We start from the raw sequence: 23,859 nt of genomic DNA, 5'->3' as shown, positions 1-23,859 counted from the left end.
TGTGCCTACAGATCCTATGTATTCCATGTGTTAGTAGAATATATATATACTACTCTGCTCTTTGCAGGGGTGCTGGACCAATTAGAATGGTCTGCCCCCAGAGGCTTATAGATTTTACTCAGTTTCCAGACAGCCCTCAGGAAGTTTCCAGTGTCCAGAGCTGGTGACTCAGTCGAGGCCGTAGTGAATCTCTGGAATGGAGAGACAGCCCGGGCTGTTGACACAGTTGCTCCTAAATGCCCTCTCTGGCTTGGTTGAGCCTATTCTGCTCCTTGGTTTTCCTCAGAGCTTAGGGCGATGAAACAACTCAGGTGATGGCTGGAACAACTTTGGAGGAAGATTCGTGATGAATCTAAGTGAACATGGGCTAGAGCCCATTTTAGCAGTGAAGAAACACTTTATCTCCACCTCCATTGCATCTGCTCCGTGCAGACCAGAGTAGCAGTTGTGTGTAGCAAAGACATTTCTCTACACATCCCCCAGGTAATGAATCATCTACAGCCCATTGTGATCAGTTTGCATGTCACTTTGCAGATAAAGTCACTCACTTCCATGCTGATTTGGACTCCAGAGTTTTGGCAGTTCCGGCAGATGTGCTTTTGGTACCATCTGGTCCTGTTGTGTTGGATTCTTTTCAGTTGATGGAGCCTGAGGATGTGTACAAGATCCTGGGTAGTGTGTGGACGACATCATGCATTCTTGACCCTTGCTCTTCATGGCTAAAAAACGCTGTCAGGGAGGGTACAGGAAGGTGGTTGGAGGTGATTATTAATGCTTCATTAAGGAAGGGCAAGATGCCATCAAGCCTCAAGGAGGCGATGGTAAGGCCATTAGCAAAAAAGCCCTCCCTTGAAAATCCCTCCAACCCAGACATCTATAGACCTCTAAACTTGCCTTTAGGCAAGTTTAGAGCGTGTGGGCAAGGTGATAGAGTGTGTGGTGGCACCCAGCTGCAGACGGTCTTGGATGATATGGCTTATCTAGAGCCTTTTCAATTTGGCTTCTGCCTCGGATATGGGACTGCAACTGCCTTGGTCACTCTAGTGGTGGGGGGGCAGAAGGTGGTACTGGGGGACTATTGCTCGGCTCTGTGGCCATTGGCCTGTGGGGTCCCACAGGGTTCGGTTTTGTCCCCCATGCTGTTTAACATCTACATGAAACTGCTGGGAGAGGTGATCTGGGGACTTGAACTAAGTTGTCAGCAATATGCAGATGACATTCAGCTCTATCTCTCCTTGTCACCTGATCCTAGGGAGGCAGTGGATGTCCTGAATTGGGGGCTGGAGGCTGTGATGGGTTGGATGTGGGCTAATAAACTGAGACTTAATCTGGACAAGATGGAGGTAATGTTGGTCAGTAGGAAAGCCAATCGGGATGAGGAGATTCTGCTGGTTCTGGATGGGGTTGCACTCCCCTTGAATGAGCAAGTACACAGCTTGGGGGGTCTCTACTTTTGGAAGCTCAGGTGGAGGCGGTGGCCAGGAGTGCCTTTGCGTGGTTTCTGCTAGTGCGCCAGCTGTGTCCCTTTCTTGAGAAGGCAGAACTGGCCACAGTTACTCATGCCTTAGTCACGTCACAACTGGATTACTGTAAGGCGCTCTACGTGGGGCTGTCCTTGAAGAATATTTCAGAAACTGCAGCTAGTGCAAAATGGAGGAGCTAGGATTATTTCTGGAGCTGCCCTTTGGGATCACATCACACCCATTTTGAAAGAGCTGCACTGGCTGCCAATTTGTTTCTGGGTCCAATTCAAGGTGCGGTTTTTGACCTTTAAAACCCTCAACGGTTTGGGCCCAGGATACCTGAGGGACCGGATGCTTCCAAGGGTTGCTGCCCACTTGACAAAGTCATCTGAGGGGACTATTCTCCAGGTGCTGATAATGAGGGCGGCTCGGCTGTTGTGCACACGGGACAGGGCCCAGACTCTGTAATGCTCTCCCAGAGGCTATTCACTCCTCTGTCTCCATCACAGTTTTTAGAAAGAGTGTGATATCTTGTCTTTTTACCCAGGCTTTTATATGATTTTCTCCGCTGCTGCTGCTGCTTTGTATTTTGTATGGTTATATTGTGCTTGTATTTTAAATCTTTTTAGTCACATCTATGTTTTTATACTCCAGCTCAATATTTTAATTGTGTAATTTTTATAGTCTTGTTTTAATTTTTCTGTGTGAACTGCCTTGAAATTGTTTTAATGAAAGGCCGTATACAAATTTAACAATAAACACACACACACATTCCAATGTGTTATCAAGTCAGCTGTTTGGATAGGGCATACATGGACATCTTTGGTGGGGTGGGAATCTGTTTAAATATGCATACAACTTTTTGTTTGGTTTTTGGTTATTAAACAGAGAGGGAAACAGAAATAAAAGGAAACTGCATGATGTCTGGATGCAATGTAAACAGAGTGATTCACTCATCTTTATGAACAGAATACTGACATACATTGTTCTGCAGCTTCGGTGATGGAACAAAATATCCGTTTGAGTGAGTGACAAGCTCTGCAAATGCCCAGAAGGACTGCATATTGTTGCATTTATATGTGCTGCCTTTGTCCATAGACTCAAAGTCAATAAGTATACATCAATAAAAACATTTTACAATAAAACAAACATAAAGCAAGCCGTTTACCTTCTTTTCCCTCTCTCTCATAGTGTCATGGTCCTGAACCCTGGAACCCCTCCCTCAGGTGAGGGATGAGCAGAGAGTATAGAGGTGGAGACCGAGTGAGAAACATCAGCAACCCCTGAGCAGGGTTGCTCCATGCCAGTAGGACCACCCCATACCAGTTGAGCCAGTTGAGCTCCCCAGATGAGCCAGGGGATACCTAGTCAGTGCCCCCACCAAGATCTGAGGATGACTTTGCCCAAGTTCTCCAGGGAGTCATCTGAAGACCTCCTGGTCATGGCAGAGGCCACCAGTGTCACTGGAACACATGCCTGAGAAATTGGGCAAGGCCTTTTTAAACACCAAGACTTGCCTCTGAAAGCAAGTCAGCCAGAGCAAGTCGCTCCTACTTGATAACTGAAGAAAAACTGAGGAGCTTGCTTTGAAGTCATACTTGGGATTAAATCAGACATCTGCTTGTGGTTCCCTGCCTCCATTAAAATAGCAGCTGGGGGTGGAGTGACAATTAGGATTAGGACTGCAATGGGGGAGAAGGGAGTTATAATCATCTCCCCTCATACTATAGTCCTGATGAAAGAGCCCCACAAAAAGCTGCTATAATCCCTGGGAGGAAAGCTACAATTGACAACAAGGGAGGCTTCCTTTTGGAAGTCCTTGGCATTTTTGTCCAGGCTGTGAAGGTAAAGGGATAAATACCCCCTCCCTATATTCCATGGTCATGTTTGCCCCACCTCCACAACAGCTGCTATGATAATGAAAGAAAAACAGGAGCACGGATGACACATTTAGCCTCACGACTGATTTCACATTAGGGATGTGCATAAAACCGGTTCTCCCGGTTCGGTTCGGATCCGAACCGGGTCCGAACTGGACCGGGGTGGTTCGGTTTTGGTTTTACTGAACCACCCCCCTGGTCCGGTTCGGATCCAAACCGGTTCGGATCTGAACTGAACTGGTTCGGATCTCAAAAAGTAGCTGGTTTTGAAGGGGACCTTGTGTTCTACCTGCCACCCAAATTTCAAGTCGATTGGACCTTCCTCTGATTTTTTACAATTTTTTAAAAAAAATTCAATTTTTGCCCATAACTCCCAATGTGGAGCACTTAGGGGCAAAAAGCTGGGGTGTGTGGTAGCCACCCATGGGTGTCCTCCACCCCAAAAATCCCAAGGCAATTGGTTGCTCCTAGTATTGTTGGTGAATTTTTGAAAATAAAAAAATTCCCATTGGCTATAATGGGGGTTTGGGGCTGCCCCAGACCCACCTCTGTGGGGCGGCAGCACCCCCCAAAGTGGGTCCGGGGCCATGGCAAAAATGGCCTCAATCCTTCCCAGCAATCCCCGGAGAGATAGGAGTGATGGTTTTTTTAATTAAGACTTTCTAAGGCATTAAATAATATCTAATTGGAAACAATAGAATGTGTGTCACTGGGTGAAAGGTGATAAAAAGCCACATAGAGAGACAGTTATTCATTTAATGCCTTAGGAAATCCTAATAAAAAAACCATCACTCCTATCTCCCCGGGGATTGCTGGGAGGGACTGAGGCCATTTTTGCCATGGCCCCGGACCTACTTTGGGGGTGCTGCCACCCCACAGAGGCGGGTCCGGGGCTGCCCCCCCCAAACCCCAATCTAGCTAGCCAATGGGATTTTTTCTCTTCTTTTCAAGAAATCCACCAACAATGCTAGGGGCAACCCAACAATTGCCACCCCATCTTTTTGGCCCCTCTCTCTGGGCGCCCTAACATGTAACACCCAGTCAGTCCACCTTAATGCCTACCTACTACCACCACTCCTATCCAAGCAAGTAAGAGGAGGACACTCAGAGAGACAACACCCACTCTCTGATCTAACAAAAAGGCCACTGCTGTGCTGCCTGCCAGCACAGCAGCAGCAGTGGAGCAGCACACTAAGCACAACAGCACACACAGAGAGAAGAAGCAGGAGGCGGAGCAGCAGAGCAGCAGACCTGCTGCTCTGCATGATGGGTGATGTGATGCCCAAAGAAACCACCGCCTCACTCAGTGCCTGCAACTGACTAGGCCTGACAGACAGAAGCCAGCCAACCTGCCCTGCTCTGCTCTGCTCTGCTGCTCCCCATGGATGGTGCACACACACACTACATCTGCATCCAAACCAGACCAAGTGTGCAGAGTCAGCACAGGCCAGCAGCCACCAGCCCAGCAACAACAACAACAACTACTACTACCACCACATCCAGTGTTGCTGCTACACTAACATTCCCATTCCAGTCACGCGCGCCACAGCCTGAGCCTAGCACACACAGCCAACAGCTGCTGCCAGCCAGTGCCTAGCAAGCCAAGCCAACATGAGGAGGAGACCTAAGTAGACGGCGCACGCACACCAACCCATCACGACGCAACTGCAAGGGGAGAGGGCGCAATTACAGGCAGGAGGAGGAGGAGGCAAGGCAATCCTAGCACAGATTTGAAAGTTTAAAATCCACCTGGACAGGACATCTTCTTCTTTTCTACCACCACCAGCTGTAGTGTCTAGTTAGTGAGTGCTGTGCAGCAGCTCAGCTGAGCTGCGTGTGAGGACTACTAGTTTAGTTTCAGCAGACTGAGCATTGAGCATTGGCAGTGGCATTGGGAAGCAACAAAATTACACAACACTTACCTGCTGCTGCTGGTTCTAGAAGTTGCCTCTTCTCATCTTTTCACCTCTTCTTCGTGTGTGTGTGTGTAGTGAGTGCATGCCTTTTGCCTTACTTGAAAGAAATGCTTCTCTGGTCCACCACCACATATTTGCTCTAGGACACAGAGAGGCCCAAGGCAGGTGGTGGCACCAGCGTGAGTGCATGTGTGCTGGTTGGTTTTAACATGGGGTTTTACAGAAAAAATTATTTACATGTTTATTTACATACAAGTATTTACAATATTTACACTGCATTAGAACGTATACCCACCGCTGCCACTGAGTCTAGTACTATTTGGGCTGTACTACATTTGGGGTGTGTGCCGTGCCCACGCCAGGTCCCCAAATGCTGACAGGTGGAGAGATAAGGGCCTGTGCTGGTCAGCATTGGGTTTCTTTTTAGGTGGGCGTGGGCATTGTAAATGTCTGGCCAGTCGCAGCACTACAACAACTACTACCAATGCATCTCTGTGTGGGCACACTACACGCTGCGACTGGCTGGCAGAGCTCAGCATCTGGCACGTCAGCTCAGCTAGAGGTGGATGTGGGGAGGGTAGGGATAAGCACAGAGGTCGAGCCAGGCAGGTGACCAACCATAGGGCAACCCACGGTAATCACTCGCTGGGCACAAACTCCAGCTTGGGTTAGCCCAACAGGGGGAGGTTCACCTTAAGGAAGACCAGCTGCTCCACCAGACCAGGGTCCAAGCGGGAGCGAGAGGGTGTCACCACGTCCCCGGCACGTGAAAACACCTGCTCGCTCTGGACACTGGTTGGGGGGCAGGAAAGGAGGCGCACAGCCACCACCGCCAGGTCCGGCCAGACTTGGCGGCGGCTCACCCAGAACTGTGCGCGGTCCACGCCGTCTTCCTCCACAGGCTCCTCCAAGTACTGCGCAACGCATTGCTCAGCACTGGAGGGGGGCCTGGCAGGTCGAGCCTCCCGCATACCAGGCATGGCGCCATAGCAGAACCACTGAAACCACTGGGCAGATCTCAAGTCGGTAGCAAGTGGCTGCTGCGATGGCGCCGCCTGGGATGCCGCACTGCTGGACTGGGAAGAGGGAGGGGAAGGGGAAGCTGACGCCGGCTGGCCGCCCATGCTGCTGCTGGGTGCGGGTTGGGTAGCTGCCCCCGCACCACTACCAACACCCTGGTCTCTGCGGGCCCTAGCGGCCTCCTCCTTCCTAACCTTCTCTACCAGGATGCCCCTCCACCTGGGCAATTCATCGGCACTCACAGCATTGCCCTTGAGGGCTGGGTGACAGAGACAAGTGAGGGCATACTCCTCCCTCTCTCCCAGCACCCCAATGAGCCGCCTGTCAACCCCAGACTTCAGCCTCCCAGCCAGAGCATGACCCTCTGGCGTGGTCAGAGAAATCTGGAGTTCACCCATCAGCTTATCCAGACCCATAGCTGTGGGCAGCGTCTGGCTCAAGGGAGTGGTGTCGGCACACAAGCCCTTCGTGGCAAATTGGAAGGGCTGGAGTGCCGACACCGCCTCGGACATCTGCTTCCACTCTGCGTTCGAGAAGTCGCAGACATCCAAGGACTCGTCCCTCGCCAGGGCAACAAGGGCTCTCTCCTGCTCCAACAGGCGCTGGAACAGGAGGAAGGTGGAGTTCCACTGCGTCTCAACATCCGAAGGGATGAGATGGCGAGGAAGCCCAAGGTCATCCTGCTTGTGGCGAAGCAGTCTCCTGGACTTCTCGCTGTGGTGGAAGTGGGTGGCCAGCTTGCGGGACTTATCCACAAGCGTGGCCATGGCAGCAACAGCAACTGGGACGGGGTGGCCTCCCCTCTCCTGGGACGCCTTCAGCTCCTTAAGCCCAAGGGTGTCCCTGACGGTCAGATGGAGCATGTGTGCCATACACCGTATGTTCACACAGTCCATGAACATCTCGACAGTGGCGGTAACATTGGCTCCATTGTCGGTGACAATGAAGCCGCGGGAGAGGTGTGGACACCCGCCAATCCACTCCTCTATCTGGCGGTCGAGTACAGCCGCCACCTCCTCCCCGGTGTGCCTCATGTCCATCGTCTCCACGTGCAGGATGGCCCACCTGTGCCGTAGTGCAGCGGGAGCCGCGCAGGACCCGGAAGCATCGCCCGAGGAGGTCCCTTCACTCTCCGGTCCCCACCAGTGGGCAGTGAGGGCCAGGAAAGCAGCGTGCATCCCACTGACACTGGTTCAGAGGTCAGTCGTGAAATGCACGCTGGTGCCTGCCGGAGCTGCACGCAGCTCGGCCGACACGAGCTCCCTGCACTTGCGGTACAGGGAGGGGACCACGTTCCGGCTGAACGTGGTCCTTGAGGGGATGACGTATTCGGGAGCCAGGTATTGGAGAATCCGGCGGAAGCTGTTGTTCTCGACCACCTGAAACGGCTGGTCATAGGTGGAAATCATCTCCCCTATGAGGCGGGTGAGGTGATGATGGTCCACACGAACAATACGCTGGCTGCCCGAGGACTGCATCCACCGCTGGACGGGCAGTGTAGCCTGCCTGCTGGCTGGCACACTGCCGCTGCCCACCCTAGTGGCAGATGCACAAGGCGCACTAGCACTGCCAGCCTGTCCCCTGAGACCTGGGTGGTGACGCTCTATGTGTCTCCACATAGGTGTCATACCCAGGTGCGCAGGGTCCCTTCCACGGCTGACAAGCATCCTGCAGTGGACACAGCGGGCGTGGAATGGGGCATCTTGAGGGACCTCAAAATGCACCCATGCACCACTGTCCTTGGCCTCCTGCGCCCTGGGCACCGTCCTAGGCCGTTTTTCTCTGGTTGGCTGCAGTCCTGGGGGGGGGGGGGGCGGCCGCTGCTGCCTGCCCACTGCTGCCACACAACCCGCCCCTTCCGCCCTCCACACCAGAGGAAGGGCCCGGCTCCACTGGCATTGGAGAGGCAGGCCTCTCCTCCACCACCTCGCCAGACCGCTCCCCACCAGAGTGTCGGGCTTCACGAGGGGGGGCCCCACTGAGCGGCGAAAGGATAGGGGGAAGGGGCCCCAGAGGGAGGGAGAACCTGGCTACATCCTCCCCGCCCTCTACCTGCTCTTCCACCTCCATAGTCTCCTCCACCACAACAACTGGCGGTACCTCAGCAGCACCTGGTGCCGCCGAGGAGGGACCCGCCACAGCCCGATTGCCGGCAGCAGGCGGGGGGAAAGTGATCCTGCGGACCAAAGATGGAGCCGGGGCGAAGATTGGCCCAATGGGGAGGAGCGGGGTGTCCTCGGGCTCCCCGCGTCCTCTCCCTCTCCGTGCTGCAGGCACACCCCACACCTGGCCTCTCCCACCTCTGCCTGCCAACCTTGAGCGAGCCCTGCCCGCCACACGGCGCTCAGACATGCCTCGGTTACAAGGAGGGAGACTTTAAGAGGAAGGCCAGAAAGGGTCAAAGAAATAATTTGGAGGGGGTTGTGAGGGGCAAAAAAAAGCCAATTGATTTGGAGCTGGGGGGGGGAGTTTGTTTTTGAAAAAGTAAGCCAATTGGGGGGAAAGGAAGACTTTTTGATATGGGGGGGAAGCCAATTGAAGTGGGGGGGAGGGTGACCTTTTAAAATTTGGGTGTCAAGCCAATTGGGGAGATGGGGCTGGGTTGTTGTTTTGTGTTGGTTTTTTTTAATGGGGATTAAAGGGTGGACCCCTGGTGTGGGTGGCACAGGAAGTTGGGTGGAGTGGTTGTGTTGTGGGTGGCAGGTATTTCTATTATTTTTGGGGATGGGGAGAATGGATGGGGGAGGGCACAGCACCTACCGGCGGGGGGGAGGGACGCAGTCAAAGCTTGGGAACCTGCAGATCAAAGGAGGAAACCCTTATTTAGTGAACTGAAACACAGTGTGTGGCAGCATCATGGATTGAACCTCATCATCATATGTGTGTATTGGCCCAGCATGTAGTGGCAGCATCAGATCCCATGACCCCACACAGACTGCCCCAGAGGCAAGGAAACACTCTGGCATGGCACTGGCCCAGCATGTAGTGGCAGGATCGGAACCCAGGACCCCACTCTGCCACAGAGGCCATGAAACATTCTGGAAGGCACCTGTTCAAAGACCAACTGCAAGACGAATGCAATGCAACGCAGCACACAGCAGCAATTTCTTCATTGAGCAAGAAGACACAAGTTACAACAGTACATCTCCTCTCCAAGGGTCCCTCCCTCCTTCCCACACCCAAATGCATTTCAAAATAGGGGTGTCCCTATTTAAAACCGCCAACTAGGGAGGGAAAGGGGGCAACAAAAGGTGCACAATTGCACACGCACTAACCCCTCTTCTTCTGGTCCTTCTCCTGCCGCTCACTGCTAGTCATGGATGCGCCGCCGCCAGCCAGCCACCCTTGGGCTGGGACACAACAGGGCAGCCGCAGGCAGCCGGGGTAGGTCAGCGATGGAGAGGCAGAAGTGAGGAGACAGACAACACTATTTGTGTCACTCAACTCACCCCCAAGCAGAGACGAATTAAATGAACAACTTTCAAAAGAAAAAAAATACTGATGGCGGGGACTTCCAGGTGAGGTCGGAGGTAGGCTACTATGTGGCTGCAGCTGTGGGAGGAAGAAGAAGTGAAGGGATGAGGAGAGAGAAAGAGAGAGAGAGAGGAAGAAGAGAGGAGGAGCAGCCCGGGGAGCTGTAGCAGCAGGGAGGGGGGATTCAGGTGTGGGAGGACAGCAGCAGCAGCGGTCCCAAGAGGAGAGACCAGAGGGTGTTTGGGGGGGGTGGGGGGTGTTTCAGGGGGTCTGGGGTATGTAGCAGGGAGTTGGGGGGTCAAGAGGGGGAGAGACCAGAGGGTGTTTGGGGGGTGTTTCAGGGGGTCTGGGGTATGTAGCAGGGAGTCAGGGGGTCAAGAGGGGGAGATACCAGAGGGTGTTTGGGGGGGTGGGGTGTGTTTCAGGGGGTCTGGGGTATGTAGCAGGGAGTCGGGGGGTCAAGAGGGGGAGAGACCAGAGGTTGTTTGGGGGGTGGGGGTGTTTCAGGGGGTCTGGGGTATGTAGCAGGGAGTCGGGGGGTCAAGAGGGGGAGAGACCAGAGGGTGTTTGGGGGGTGGGGTGTGTTTCAGGGGGTCTGGGGTATGTAGCAGGGAGTCAGGGGGTCAAGGGGGGGAGAGACCAGAGGGTGTTTGGGGGGGTGGGGTGTGTTTCAGGGGGTCTGGGGTATGTAGCAGGGAGTCGGGGGGTCAAGAGGGGGAGAGACCGGAGGTTGTTTGGGGGGTGGGGGGTGTTTCAGGGGGTCTGGGGTATGTAGCAGGGAGTCGGGGGGTCAAGAGGGGGAGAGACCAGAGGGTGTTTGGGGGATGGGGTATGTTTCAGGGGGTCTGGGGTATGTAGCAGGGAGTCAGGGGGTCAAGAGGGGGAGAGACCAGATGGTGTTGGGGGGGTGGGGTGTGTTTCAGGGGGTCTGGGGTATGTAGCAGGGAGTCAGGGGGTCAAGAGGGGTAGAGACCAGAGGGTGTTTGGGGGGTGGGGGTGTTTCAGGGGGTCTGGGGTATGTAGCAGGGAGTCAGGGGGGCAAGAGGGGGAGAGACCAGAGGGCAGGGTGTGTTTTGGGGGGATTAGTGTGCGTCAAGGGGGAAGAATCTGAGTGGGAGGGGGCAGGGCAGGAGTGGAGGAGGTGGCAGTGGGGAGAGTGGGTTTCTGGAGGGGAGGGAGGGGGGAAGCTAGGAGCAGAGGAACACACAGAGGGGAACAATCAAAAATTTGAATCAAAACAATCTATATGCAAAGTAAAAAAAGGAAACCTTGGACAAAAGGCAGCCAGAAAGTCTGGGGGGGGGGGCAACAACTATCAGGGAGGGACTGGGGAGTGGGTGGAACACACACAGCGAGCAAAACCAAAACCAGAAGAACCTAATTCCACAACAAAATCCAAAGGAATGCAAGACTCAACAGGCAGCAGCACCAGCGAGGAGGGAAACAATCTTATCTGGGTGGGAGGGAGGGGGGAAGCTAGGAGCAGGGCCAGAGGGGAACAAATTAACAATCAAAATCAGAACAGAACCCAAGGAATCAATTGCAGCAATAATATAAACTACAGAACTCAAGCAGCCAGCAATAACAATGGCACAAGTTATTAATTAAAAACCAAAAGCAGCAAATATATAAATTTACACAGAAGCAATAAACAATCAAATTGAATGAAAGTCAAAAAGTGGAACAAAAGTCAGGCAAGAAGGCACAAAAACAGCAAAGCAATGCAGAAGATGGGTGGGGGTGGGGGGGAGGGCAAGCGAAAAGGGAGGAATGAGTGAGGGAGAGAGAGAAAGGGTAAAGGGAGAAGAGAACAGAAGAAAACACAACAGGAAAAGTTGGGAAAAGTTGAGGGGAAAGTAAAGAGGTAACTTTGGACAGATGAGACAGACACAGAGGGCAGATGGACAAAAGGTGGCACACAACAACACACAGATAGAGCAGAGTGACAGACACACATTAATATGACACACAGTCGGGGACTCACAGCAGACACCAGCAGCAAAAGAGCAAGGTCTCAGAGATGATCCCACAACTGCAGCCAAGAGAAGTTTCTAGGCAAGAGGCTTGGGTTTATATAGGGTTGAAATTCCCTCCTTTGGAAGCCCCCACCTTTGCACTCCCACCACGGCCAACAGGGTGCCAGCTTGCAACAGCCAAGCAGCCTACGAGACCAGAGGACTCATTCTGGCCAATCAAAGGATCAATACCACAGCCAATACAATGCCTGAAAATAGCATCACAAAATGGATGCCAGGAGCAAAAGTTTCAGGAAATGAGCCACAAAATGGAGGACACACTTCTAACTTCACAGAGACACTCAAGACACTCAATTGAAGCCTCTGGCACTCCCGAACAGGTTCGGAAAATCCGAACCGGTTCGGAACCGATCCGGCTCGGATTCGGTCTGGATCGGTCCCAAAAGGGCCCGATTCGGTCTGGGATCGAACCGCCGAATCCGAACCGAACCGCACATCCCTATTTCACATTTAGAAAGAAGGAAACTTCAGGATTTTCAGTGGTCAGAACCTGGCTCCTTCCATGTGGTAATGTACCATGTGACCCTTAAAGATTCTGATCCTATCACTGTTGTTTGTGCAGGAGACTGAGGAGAGGCCAAGTTTCAAGCAGTAGAGCTTCAGTATGGGAGCAATTCAACAAAAATCAGTAGCAAAGACTAGGGGTATGCACAAAACCAGTTTTCCTATTTTGGTTCAAATTCGAACCAGATTCAACCCAGACTGGAGAGACTTGGCATGATCCATCCCACACACACACACCCCGCACAGACCAGGCCCCAGCTCCGTTCAAATTAGAACCAGTTAGTTGTAGTCACAATGGTGGCAGCTGCCCTGACTCACACCAGCCTCCCCATAAGTCCTAAGGGCTGGGCTGTGGTCAACTTATTTGGCCTATTTTGGCCCTTTTCAGCTGTTTCAGACCTCTGTGCATGCATGGAGGCCATTTGTTTGACTTCAGCACATGCACATGGTCCATGACCCGAAGGCTGAGCCTTTGAACCAAGCCAGTTCAAATGCTAACCGGCTCTAACTTGACTCGCTTTCCACATCCCTAGTGAAGACTAACTTCCATTGAAAGCAATGGGACTTAGTTTGACTGGATTGTGCACATTATATTTCACCATAGTGAGACATGGCTATTGATAACTGGTATAGCATACCTCTAGGATAATTTTCATTCAGGAGAAGAAGAAAATGCATATCACTTTAGCATTCAGATTCAACAACCATATTTCTAGGGGCTATCATTTCAATTAAATATGGCCATTTCTCAGTTATGCAGTACACCAACTGCATTCCCATATGTTCTTGAGGTAATTTGTGAAAGCTTTCTTGCTGTTTTCTAGTGGCAAACTAAACAGACCCTCAGAAGACCTACTGTTTTTCAGAGGATCTGCTCTGATGGGGCACCCTGACTGGAATTCACTCCTTGATTGCACAAGTAGTATTCCAAATCTGTGATTAGTGTGTTGGCTCAGCAGGAAAACACAAGAGAAAACAGATGTCTCTGTATATCTATAGAGAAGGATGTACTGAGAAACAAAATGTCATTTTTAAGAAGAACAAAGCTACACACTCAAGGCAAATAAATAATCATGTTGTGAAAGACCTTAGGATGTGTGACTGAAAAATATAATAGGGTCCACTTCATTATGAACAACTTGTAAACAGAAGATGTGTCTAGAGCCATGGAGAATGCATATCAACTTCAGAATATATGTGGGAGTGGCACATGGAAGGATTAGCTTGTAGCCATTCACACCAGCCATGTTCTTAGAGAATCCTAATTTCCCACAGATTTTGTCTCAGCAGAGGAATGAGAAAACATTGCAAAGTATGTGCTACATATCAGACCAGCTACATATTGTACATGGATTTGGTCTAACTAGCAGGGATGTGCACAAATCAAAATCTGCAATTTGATTCAAGGTCATATTGAATCACAGAGCCCCCCACCCACCCTTGGACCTATTCATCGAAAGCAGCTGGCTTGGCTGGCTGCCTTGACAAATCAGCACCAAATCACCCAAACCAATTCGCACGATTCACACACCATTTTGAGGCCCTTTTTGCTGGAAAAATTGGGCTTAAAATGACTCTTTTCCCTGGGGATAGATGGTCTACTAATTGGGATAAGTTGATAGGCCAACCCTCCGCTCCAGACTTAGCATGTCAGCCTGCCTGAGAGGACATTTCTACCCTGGTAGACCTGTCCTCCATAGTGGGCTGACATGCTAAATCCAGAGCAGAGAGCTGGTCTACCCGCCAGTCCCTATTGGTAGATCAGCATTCCCTGGGGCTTTAGTGGGTTTAACCTGTTTTACCAAATCCTCAATTTCTGAACAGGAAACAAAAGGCCAGGTGGGCAAGGAAGAAATATTCACATCCAACCGTGCTTCTGAAGGCTCAACCTGCCTGTATAAATTAGGAAAGTGGCCCTCCCAGACCTTAACAGGGACATGGGAGGAGGGAACAGAAGGAGTTCTCATCTGTGAAATCGACACAAGGTGCCAAAAACTAGATTGGTTTCTCATTTTGGCCACAGCAATCAATTCAGTCCATTTCACTTTAGTAAATTGGAGCCTCTTAAATTTTAATGATTTCTTATACCTTTGCTTTATTGAGGAAAGAACCTGGACCCCAGGAGTGAAATGCCCCTCAGTGTAGGATTGAAAAGCTTGAATGAGGTCCATTTTGGCTACTCAACACTCGCGGTCATACCAAGGACACGAAGAGGTCTTATGGTTATGACTTAATGAGGATGGAGAGTTAACAAGCAAGGGGTCAAGGAGCCCAATTAATCTATCATAATAATCTAGCGTAGATAAATCAGATGGCAGCAAAAAAAAACCTCCTTAGGGCCTCATGGAGGGCCATGAGGTCAGGGGAATTAAGGAACAATTTAACCTGATTTGCTAGAGAAGGGGTCCATTTCACTTTGAGGTAAAGGCATGTACTTTTTATGTGGATCTAACCTACTTCCTAATCTGGAGATATCAGCTCCAACAATGTTCAGAAATAGAGGGAGGTGATCACTCTCTGGGCGACTAATAATACAAAAGTATCTAATAAAGGGTACCAGATTACCAGATACTGCAGCATAGTCTATTATAGAATGTTTGGACCCCGCCCAATGCGGGAACTCTGCGGGAAAATCTGTGGAAAGCACCCCATTTAGGAGATGTAAATCCAGGTTATTGAGTACTTTCAAAAGATATAAACCATTGGTATTAACCATGGTATCTTTAGAGCATCTAACCAGTAATGGAAAAGGAAGCTCAACAACTGGAGGATGGCAAGAGCAACTAGCGTAGAGGGCATTATCATCAGGCCCAATACGGGTGTTAAAATCTCCTGCAACAAAACAGTGCAAGTCTTGATATGTCACTTGAATATCAGCAATAAACATCTCAAGGTTTTGCCAGAGCTCCCTAGATATCATTCAAGAGCTTGCCAGGGGAAAATAAACATTAATGCTAGATTAAATTTCCCAATACTTAATATGACAGCTTAGGCATGGGAATTAGAGGAGCCCAGGAGAGTCAGCTTACACTGGAGGTCCTGGGATACCAAAGTCACAAGGCCTCCTCTAGGTCTGCCTCTATGCCCCTCTTTCTTTGCAGGCAGTGAAAAAGAAATATAACCCAGAAGGAATAAATCACCCGTAATCCAAGTTTCCCGAAACAACAAAATATCAAAACCAGTAATGAAGGTAAGAAAGTCAGGGTCACATATTCTACACTTCCATCCAGAAGAGTTCCAAGTGAGAATAGATGGCTGTTTTAAGTCAGGCAAGAGTCAATCCGCCCCAGACTGGCAATCCACACCCTCACAATCAAGTTTCAATTCACATGGAGTATTGTTAGAAGGCAGAGTCTCAGGACGAAGAGAACCGCCCAAGGTCCCAGGCAAGCCAGATGTACTACATGTGATTGCTGGGGCCTCAGCCAAAACATCCTCAGTGGTAACCACTGTTGGACTGTCGCCCGCCATAGCCCAAAAAAACTGAGTCAGGCCTGGAGCCATGATGTTACTCGCCACATCCAGAATGGAAAGTAGGGGAGGACTTTGGCATTTGACAATTGAGTCTAGAGCACCATTGATCCTTTCTGGAGCTTGGGATGGATGAGAACAAGAATTAGAATCCAGAGCAGAAAAAATTGGATTGAAATGAGGGTCCTGTGAAAGGCCCGCCCACCGGTCACTCTCAACTTGGCCATTATCATAAAGTGCCACATTAGCTAAATTAATAATGTCCGATTCCTAGGTGGGTACTGGAGGTATCAATATGTGCGAATCCTCCAGGGTAATCAAGTTATTCTCTGGGCCCTTAGAAGACAGATGATTGATGTCCCAAAGGGGTGCTCAACAATGTTCACCAAGATCAGCCAGGCCATCACCTATTTCCATCAAATTGGCTAGAGATATTCTCTAGGCATTCACTCGTTATTTGCTGATAAGGAGTGACCTTATCATCATTGAGATCATATGTACCAATTTGGATAGGTGGGCCCCTGTTCTTGCCTTCCTGTTTACATTTACCGACAGCAGCACTAAAGTCCCTCTGGACTGGGGTGTTGCGATAATAGTCCCTATTTATAAAAAGGGGAGTTGATCTGATTCATCAAATTATCACCCCATAAGCTTACTGAGTATTATTGCCAAACTATATGCCAAACATCTTCTAGAAAAATTTAATGATTGGGTCAAAACTCATAACACCTTGGCCTCTGAACAGGCTGATTTTTGTCAGGGCTGCTCCACTACAGAGCAAGCGTTTATACTGCAACACCTGGTAGATAAGTATTCTTGTAAGCCGGGCTCGGCCTTCTATGCGGCATTTATCAACCTGAAATCTGCTTTCAATTCCATTTCTAGGGATTGTCTGTGGGTTTAGCTGCAGGATCTATCATTGGACAAATGACTGATTTATAAATTTGAAACGACTGATTTATAAATTTTCACAAAAATACATGCCTAAAGGTTCGTTGTGGAGATCGGGATGAATTATTGGCTGAAATTTCCACTTCTAGAGGGGTGAGACAGGGATGTATCTTGGCTCCTGTCCTATTTAACATATATATTAACTCTATTGTGTCTGTTATGAATGTGCCCTTGATACATCTGCCCAAATTGGCCCATAAACATATTTCCATCCTTATGTATGCTGACGATATAGTGCTTATGTCTTTGACATCTATGGGTTTGAGGCAGGCACTTTCATTACTTAGTTCCTTCTATGCTGCAGCGTGTATCGAGGTAAACCACCAAAAAATGAAAGTATTAGTTTTTGCTAAGCATCCCGAACAACATACATGGCAAATAAATGGTCACCCATTGGAACAAGTAAAAATCTTTAAATACGTGGGTGTGGTTTTCCATTTTTCAGGTGCATTTAAATTGCATCGTGCAGAATGCCCAATTATCGAACTAACTCAATTAGATCCTTTTATTTCACAAAGGGGGCTTTATACATTCCAGCAGCTATCAAATTATTTGTTGCAAAGGTTTACCCACAGCTATTATATGAAGCTCAGCTTGGTCCCTTTGGTAACTTTACACCCTTGGAGGTTATCCAAACAAAACTTATTAGGTCCATCTTACAGGTTCCCAATTGCATTCCTAATGTTGTCATCAGATGTGAAGTAGACCTCTGTACCTTGGAGGCGGAATATTGGAAATGTATATGTTTGTTTTGGTTACAACTATATTACCTCCAACTGGGTCTTGCTCCACTTACATTAATTGTCACCTTTAACTCTACATGGAAATGATTGGTTGAAACAAAATCTCAGTTCTATGGGAACTCGCTTGAAGAGCTAAGTAGCTTGGGTCATGACTCTGCTATGAAGTTCATCAAGCAATGAATATTGGACATTGAGTTACAACTTGAAGTAGCTAAAATTCCAAAGGGTGTGTATCTGGGTGATCAGATGTTTTGTTCAAACCCTGCTGCATACCTAAGTAATATTATACTTCCTAAATTCAGATGTGCTCTATTGCTAGCGCGATTAAATGTGCTTCCATCGGCGGTGCTTTATGGGAGGTTTTACGGGGTTCCTTATCCTTCCCAGCTTTGCCTGTGTGGCTCAAGCACTGGAGACCACTGATCATGTTATTTTATATTGTGACCTCCACAAGGATATTCGTATAAATCTTGTTTCACCTTGGTTGAAGACATATCCTGTACATCCAGATGGATTCTATCTGAATGTCTAAATTTTAATTCTAAGTCTACTAACTCAGTAGCTAAATACTGTTATATTGTGTGTAAGTGCCACTCTCTTGTTTATGGTTCTGTTTCTGGTTGATGATTGAAATAAAGTGACTGACTGACTGCTAAATCCAGAGCAGAGAGCTGGTCTACTCGCCAATCCCAATTGGTAGATCAACATTCTCTGGGGGGAAGTGCCATTTTGAGGCCCATGTTCACTGGAAAATGGGCCTCAAAATGGCATTTGAATCACCCACAATGATTTGGATAAAATTGGGGGTGATTCTCCTGGACCCTGAATCGGGCCTTTTATTTTGAGTGTGATTCAATTCAGAGTTGAATTTGCAAATCACCCCTGATACTATCCAAGTCAATCTATTATTTTTATTTATTTAACATATTTTTATACTGCCCCAAACTTGCGTATCTGGGCATTTAACATTAAAACAATTAAAATCATTTAAAACAATAAAACAATTAAAATCATTTAAACATTAAAAATCATTAACATTAAAATAATTTAAAACCAACATTAAAAATTAAAACCATGACTCTAACTAAAAGCCTGGGTGAATAAATATGTTTCAGTGCCTTTTTAAAAGTTGCCAGAGATGGGGAGGCACTTATTTCAACAGGGAGTGCATTCCAAAGTCCAAGGGCAGCAACGGAGAAGGCCCATTCCTGAGTAGCCACCAAACGAGTTGGCAGCAACCACAGATGAACTTCTCCAGATGACTTTAACAGGCAGTGGGGCTCATGTTGAAGATAGTGTTCTCTAAAATACCCAGGGCCTAAGCTATTTAGGGCTTTCTAGGCCAGCACCTTGCATTTTTCCCAGAATTATACCGGCAGCCAATGTAGTTTTTTCAACACAGGAGTAATATAGTCTCTCCTAGATGACCCAGAGACCAACCTGGCCGCCACATTCTGTACCAACTGCAGTTTCCAGACTACATACAAAGTCAGCCCCACATAGAGTGCATTGCAGTATTCCAGCCAAGAGTTTACCAGCATATGTACCACCGTTTTGAGGTCGTTCATCTCAACAAACGGGCGCAGCTGGCATATCAACAGAAGCTGATAAAAACACCTCTGGCTAGGGATGTGCATGAACCTGTTTGGAGGCCCTTTTACGGCTTGAACACTGGTCGGTTCGAATGTTTGGTGGGGGTGGGGGCAGGACTTTAAGGGTGGGGGAGAGTGCACTTACCCCTCCACTTTCCCCCACCAGTGCTGTAGTTTTGTAAAATCCCTCGTGTATGTCCTGATCACACATGAGCCCATCTGACGTGCATGAGCATGCATGCAACATGCACGTGTGCTACTTGCGCACGTGCCCATGCACGCCCAGTACTTCAAGCCACTTCCAGCTGAAGATTAAGGGTCAGCAGGAAGGTATGTTGCCGCCCTGAGGGATTTTACAAAACTCCAGCACCGGCGGGAGGAAAGCGGGGGGAAGGGTAAGTGCACCCTCCCCCACCCTTAATGTCCTATCCCCCACCCATTTGAGCCACCCCATCCAGTTCCATGCACATCACAACCTCTGGCCACCGCCTCAGCCTGGGACACCATGGAGAGGTTCGGATCCAGAAGCATCTCCAGACTGTGTACTTGTTCCTTAAGGGAGAGTGTGACTCCATCCAGAACTGACAGATCAAAATCATCTCCCAAGTTCTGACCCCACACAATAAGTACCTCCATCTTATCTGGATTCAGCCTCTGTTTGTTATCCCTCATCCAGCCCATTACTGCCTCCAGACAGGCATTTAGGGAGGTTATGCCTTCTCCTGATGATCATGTAGACATGGAGAAATAGATTTGGGTGTCATCAGCATATTGATAACACCCTGCACCAAACCTCCTGATGATCTCTCTCAGCGGTTTCATGTAGATGTTAAACAACAGCGGAGAGAATATGAAGCCCTGAGGGACAACATATGAATGTTCAGATTTTGAAGAATACAAGTATCCAAGAGATACCATCTGGAATATGCCCGTGAGGTAGGAGCGGAACCACTGCAAAGCAGTGCTTCCCACCCCCAATCCCCCCAGATGTTCCAGAACGATACTATGGTCAATAGTATCGAAAGCTGCAAGAGATCCAAAAAGATTTGACATGAATCAAACACCTCTACTAGCTAGTAACTATCAGTTCACCATCCAAATATCAAGCAGCTCCTTGAGTATTTTTGACATGGAACTGAGAAAAGTATTGGAAATGTTTTGCTTGTTCAGGACATTTATCTGCAGCAGTAAACATGCAAATAAACTAATACTGGATGTTGGTTATCATGTTAAAACTAATCTGTTTTGTTTCCTAATTAATTTTAAAAAACCGAATTGTGACATTTCTTGAATGCACTAATATGATCAATAGTCCCTGTGTTTAAACAAATACCTCCAGCTATGAGTATGTTTCAACAGTGACTTTCCCACCTAATTTTCTCAGTGTGAGGCACTCTCACACAGAGAGGGATGACCTGCAAAATTATACCTGTATACATCTGGTTCATATACTACTTTCTCTATGCAGTTCCAGCACACAGATTGAATTCAGTGTCAAAATGCCTGTGTGAACCAGACCTACTTTTATAGACTTGTTACGCATACAGAGCTTGTTACGCATACAGGTAGCATTAGAATGCTACCAGTCATATGCTCTGTGCTTCTCATCTGTTTCATACCAAAACTAATAGGTGTAAATCCACAAGCGTTAATGTAATTTTAACAAATGTTTATGCATTTATACTGCAAATTTCATATATGCTGTCACATTATATATTCCAGGGAGTTATTTTTTAATAAACTGTCTGTCTTCATTAAAAGTGCATTAAAATGAATGAGGGTAAAAATGATGTTCAGTGAGCAATTAGGCTGATTTAAGTGTGCTTGACAAGACTCTAGGAAAAATAATAATGAAGCAGCAAGTCGGTGTGCTATTGCATAGACATATCATAACAGATTTGAATAGACACTAAAGCATAGGCAGAAAAATATGTGCACTTAAAGGAACCGCTCCATATTACTAATTGTGTTGTGTACTACTAGCATATTTTTATGATAATAGCACTCATACCAAGTGGGTGTTGAAGAGAGAGAGAAATAAATTGTTTAAAGTGGCAGCTTTACATTAAATATCCTTGAGACTTGACATTATTACATATCCTCATACGGTACCTGATTTTTAATGAACTGATTAAGTTTGTAAAAGCAATTATTATACTGCATAATACAATATGCACTTGTAAAATGTTATTACCACAAAATAGTTATAAATGGAGCTTCTGCTACCGTCGCCCTGTTAATTATGTGGATGCATTAATGCTTATTTTGCTCACATAACCAGCAGCCCTTCACAAACGCTGATCAGTTACATTATTAATTATGTGAATCACTGTATATTATAATAAACTTGCAAAATTATGTTATATTTAGAGTGTTTTGGAATTACTTCACTTATGGAAAATTCATGCAGTTAAGTCACTTTATTAATGCCTCTTATAGCAACATATATAGAGCAGTTTGGCATGAAATTTCTACACATAAGAGCAAATCTTGGGCTTGCAGTCACATACCATGTATAATATCATGTATAATACCATGTATATCCATGTAGGTCGCCTTGGGGTTTTCTTTTAACGAAAGGCAGTATAGAAATGTAAAAATAAATAAAATAAAAATGGGATGGCACCAGTGCTCCCTGTAACAGGGATTCCCAGATGTTGGGATCCCATCACGCAATTGCATTTGGTTGGAGATTATGAGTCAACAACATCTGGGGATCTCTGTTATAGGGAACACTGCATGGCACCCATCCACAATTCATCAGCTATCCAAGAAGAGGTGGATGAATTATATGGGTGGATTGCCCGACACCCAAGAAGACACGAGACACAAGGTATTGGTGTGAATTAGGGCCACAATTTATTTAAACTTCAACAACCAATTAATGAGCAGGGATTGGCTCATCCCATCCTACAGTGCGGTACTATAGGCATGCGCCACCAGGGCATGCCTGACCTATGGCATAGGGCGATGCACCTTGGCTCCAGGCAGCCCCAGATTATCCGAAACCAGGGCTGCCTATCCTAGCCAGCCTAGTGCCAGGCCCCTGGCTAGCATTGCCCCCCGGTAGCCGTTCAGCGATTCCGTGGGGCTTAGCCTGCCAGGGTAGGTCGACCAAGGGCAGCTATCCCTGAGCCGTGCAGTCTCTAGGGAGTTGCCCTTCCCGACCCATAGCCAAACGCTTACCCGAAGGTGTTCACCAGCCTGATAAGATCTTCCCAACCGCACTGCACCTGCCACAGCGTGGGTTAGCCTAGCTTAACTCCATGCTACCCCCACCGAGAGCGTAACTGCACAGCCAATCCCTGCCTCAAAGCCTACAGAAACAATATAATAGATGGCCCTGACTGGAACGCTAAATCACTTTTCCGGATGAAGAACAAGTACGTCCGGTGGCAGAGTTGCTGCCATAAATTTCTGGAACATAGGCAGATATTGGGCGATGACCATCCCCCGACGATCGATCCAGGAGATCGATGCCCACTGCCCCAGACCCAGTTGTACTCCCGGCTGCACCCCACGTGCGGCCTTGCAAGCCTATAAAACTTGGAATGACCCAGAAGGAGGACTCGAGCCCTTTCTGCCCGTCGCTCTGGGCCTGTAAAGAGAAAAACCATCAGCATCTGCCCCCAGGCATTCACGCAGGTATCTCTTGGAAGTAGCAGGCCGCCAATGCCCTATGCGCTGGACGGTCTCGCCCGAAAGAACCCAGCCGGAAGGCTGCCGAAGCTGCGCCAATGCAGCACAAGTGAAGCGAAAGCCGTGCAGTGTCCACCCGACACTGCTTGCAGCGCACGACGGGCCACCGCAAGAACTGGTACTGAGTAAGTGGGCGCCCGCCCTCATGGATGAAAAGGCACCCGGGTGCGAACCCCCGTAGAGTCCAGTAGGTATTCAGAGCCCGCACTGGGCACCGGAGCGCATTATCGGCCTGCCGCAGTGACACGAGGTGCCCCCGTCCTTCCGATAAGGCTTAGAAAATAGGGATTCTCTCACCACAAGAGAATTTCCAACAGAAAGTTAAAGGACTTTGCGCTGTCTCTTGCCTCAGACAGTGGAGGACAGACTAGCAAGTCAGAGGGCTAGAGGGTCAAGATATTCATCATCCCTTCTCCACTGCTCTGACGCTATCCCTTTGAAATGTCGATTACTAATCTCAGGGGATTCAACTTCCTTCCTCCTCTCTCTCTCTTCCTTCCCTGGCCGTCTGCCTTGCAAATGGCAAGGCTCCCTCCCTGCACCAAACGTGCAGAGAGAATGCAAAGTCCATCTGCATCCAGATAGATAGATTAGAGATCCTAAATCCTCACTTTCCTATCTAGAATGGAGTTCCGCAATAAATGCCTTTTATATTAATTTGAACTATGAATTGGCTCCCCAAATTGCACTACATTGTAGGCGGGGCTACACCGCCCCCTGGGGAACAGCTCGCTGGCCTGGAGCCCAGAAAAAACAGGACTACGGTGGCTGCATGGAAAAGCGCAGTCTCAAAAAAAGACCTGCAAAACCCAAAAGGTGCTCAAGGCACCCTGGACAGCAGAGGGCTGAAGGGGCCTCCGGCTGTCGCCTCAGTTGGGTGTTCCCGTGCCCAGCTCCCTGCATCCTCCGTACTCTGAAATCCCCGGTGGTGTCAGCAAAGCCCCCCGGATTCGATTGAAAAAGCCAGGGACGCTATTTAGCCTGCCAACGCACCGTAGACAACCCCGTGCCCTTGAGGTGTACCAGAAACTACATCGGCTGCTCCGCTGGAGGGGGCCAGTCTCGCCCCAGTCCTATCTGTGTCCTAAAAAACCTGGAAGGCCCTACACC

Source organism: Hemicordylus capensis, chromosome 4 (assembly GCF_027244095.1).
Source record: "Hemicordylus capensis ecotype Gifberg chromosome 4, rHemCap1.1.pri, whole genome shotgun sequence".
NCBI lineage: Eukaryota > Metazoa > Chordata > Lepidosauria > Squamata > Cordylidae > Hemicordylus > Hemicordylus capensis.
Note: the sequence above shows the minus strand (reverse complement) of the source record.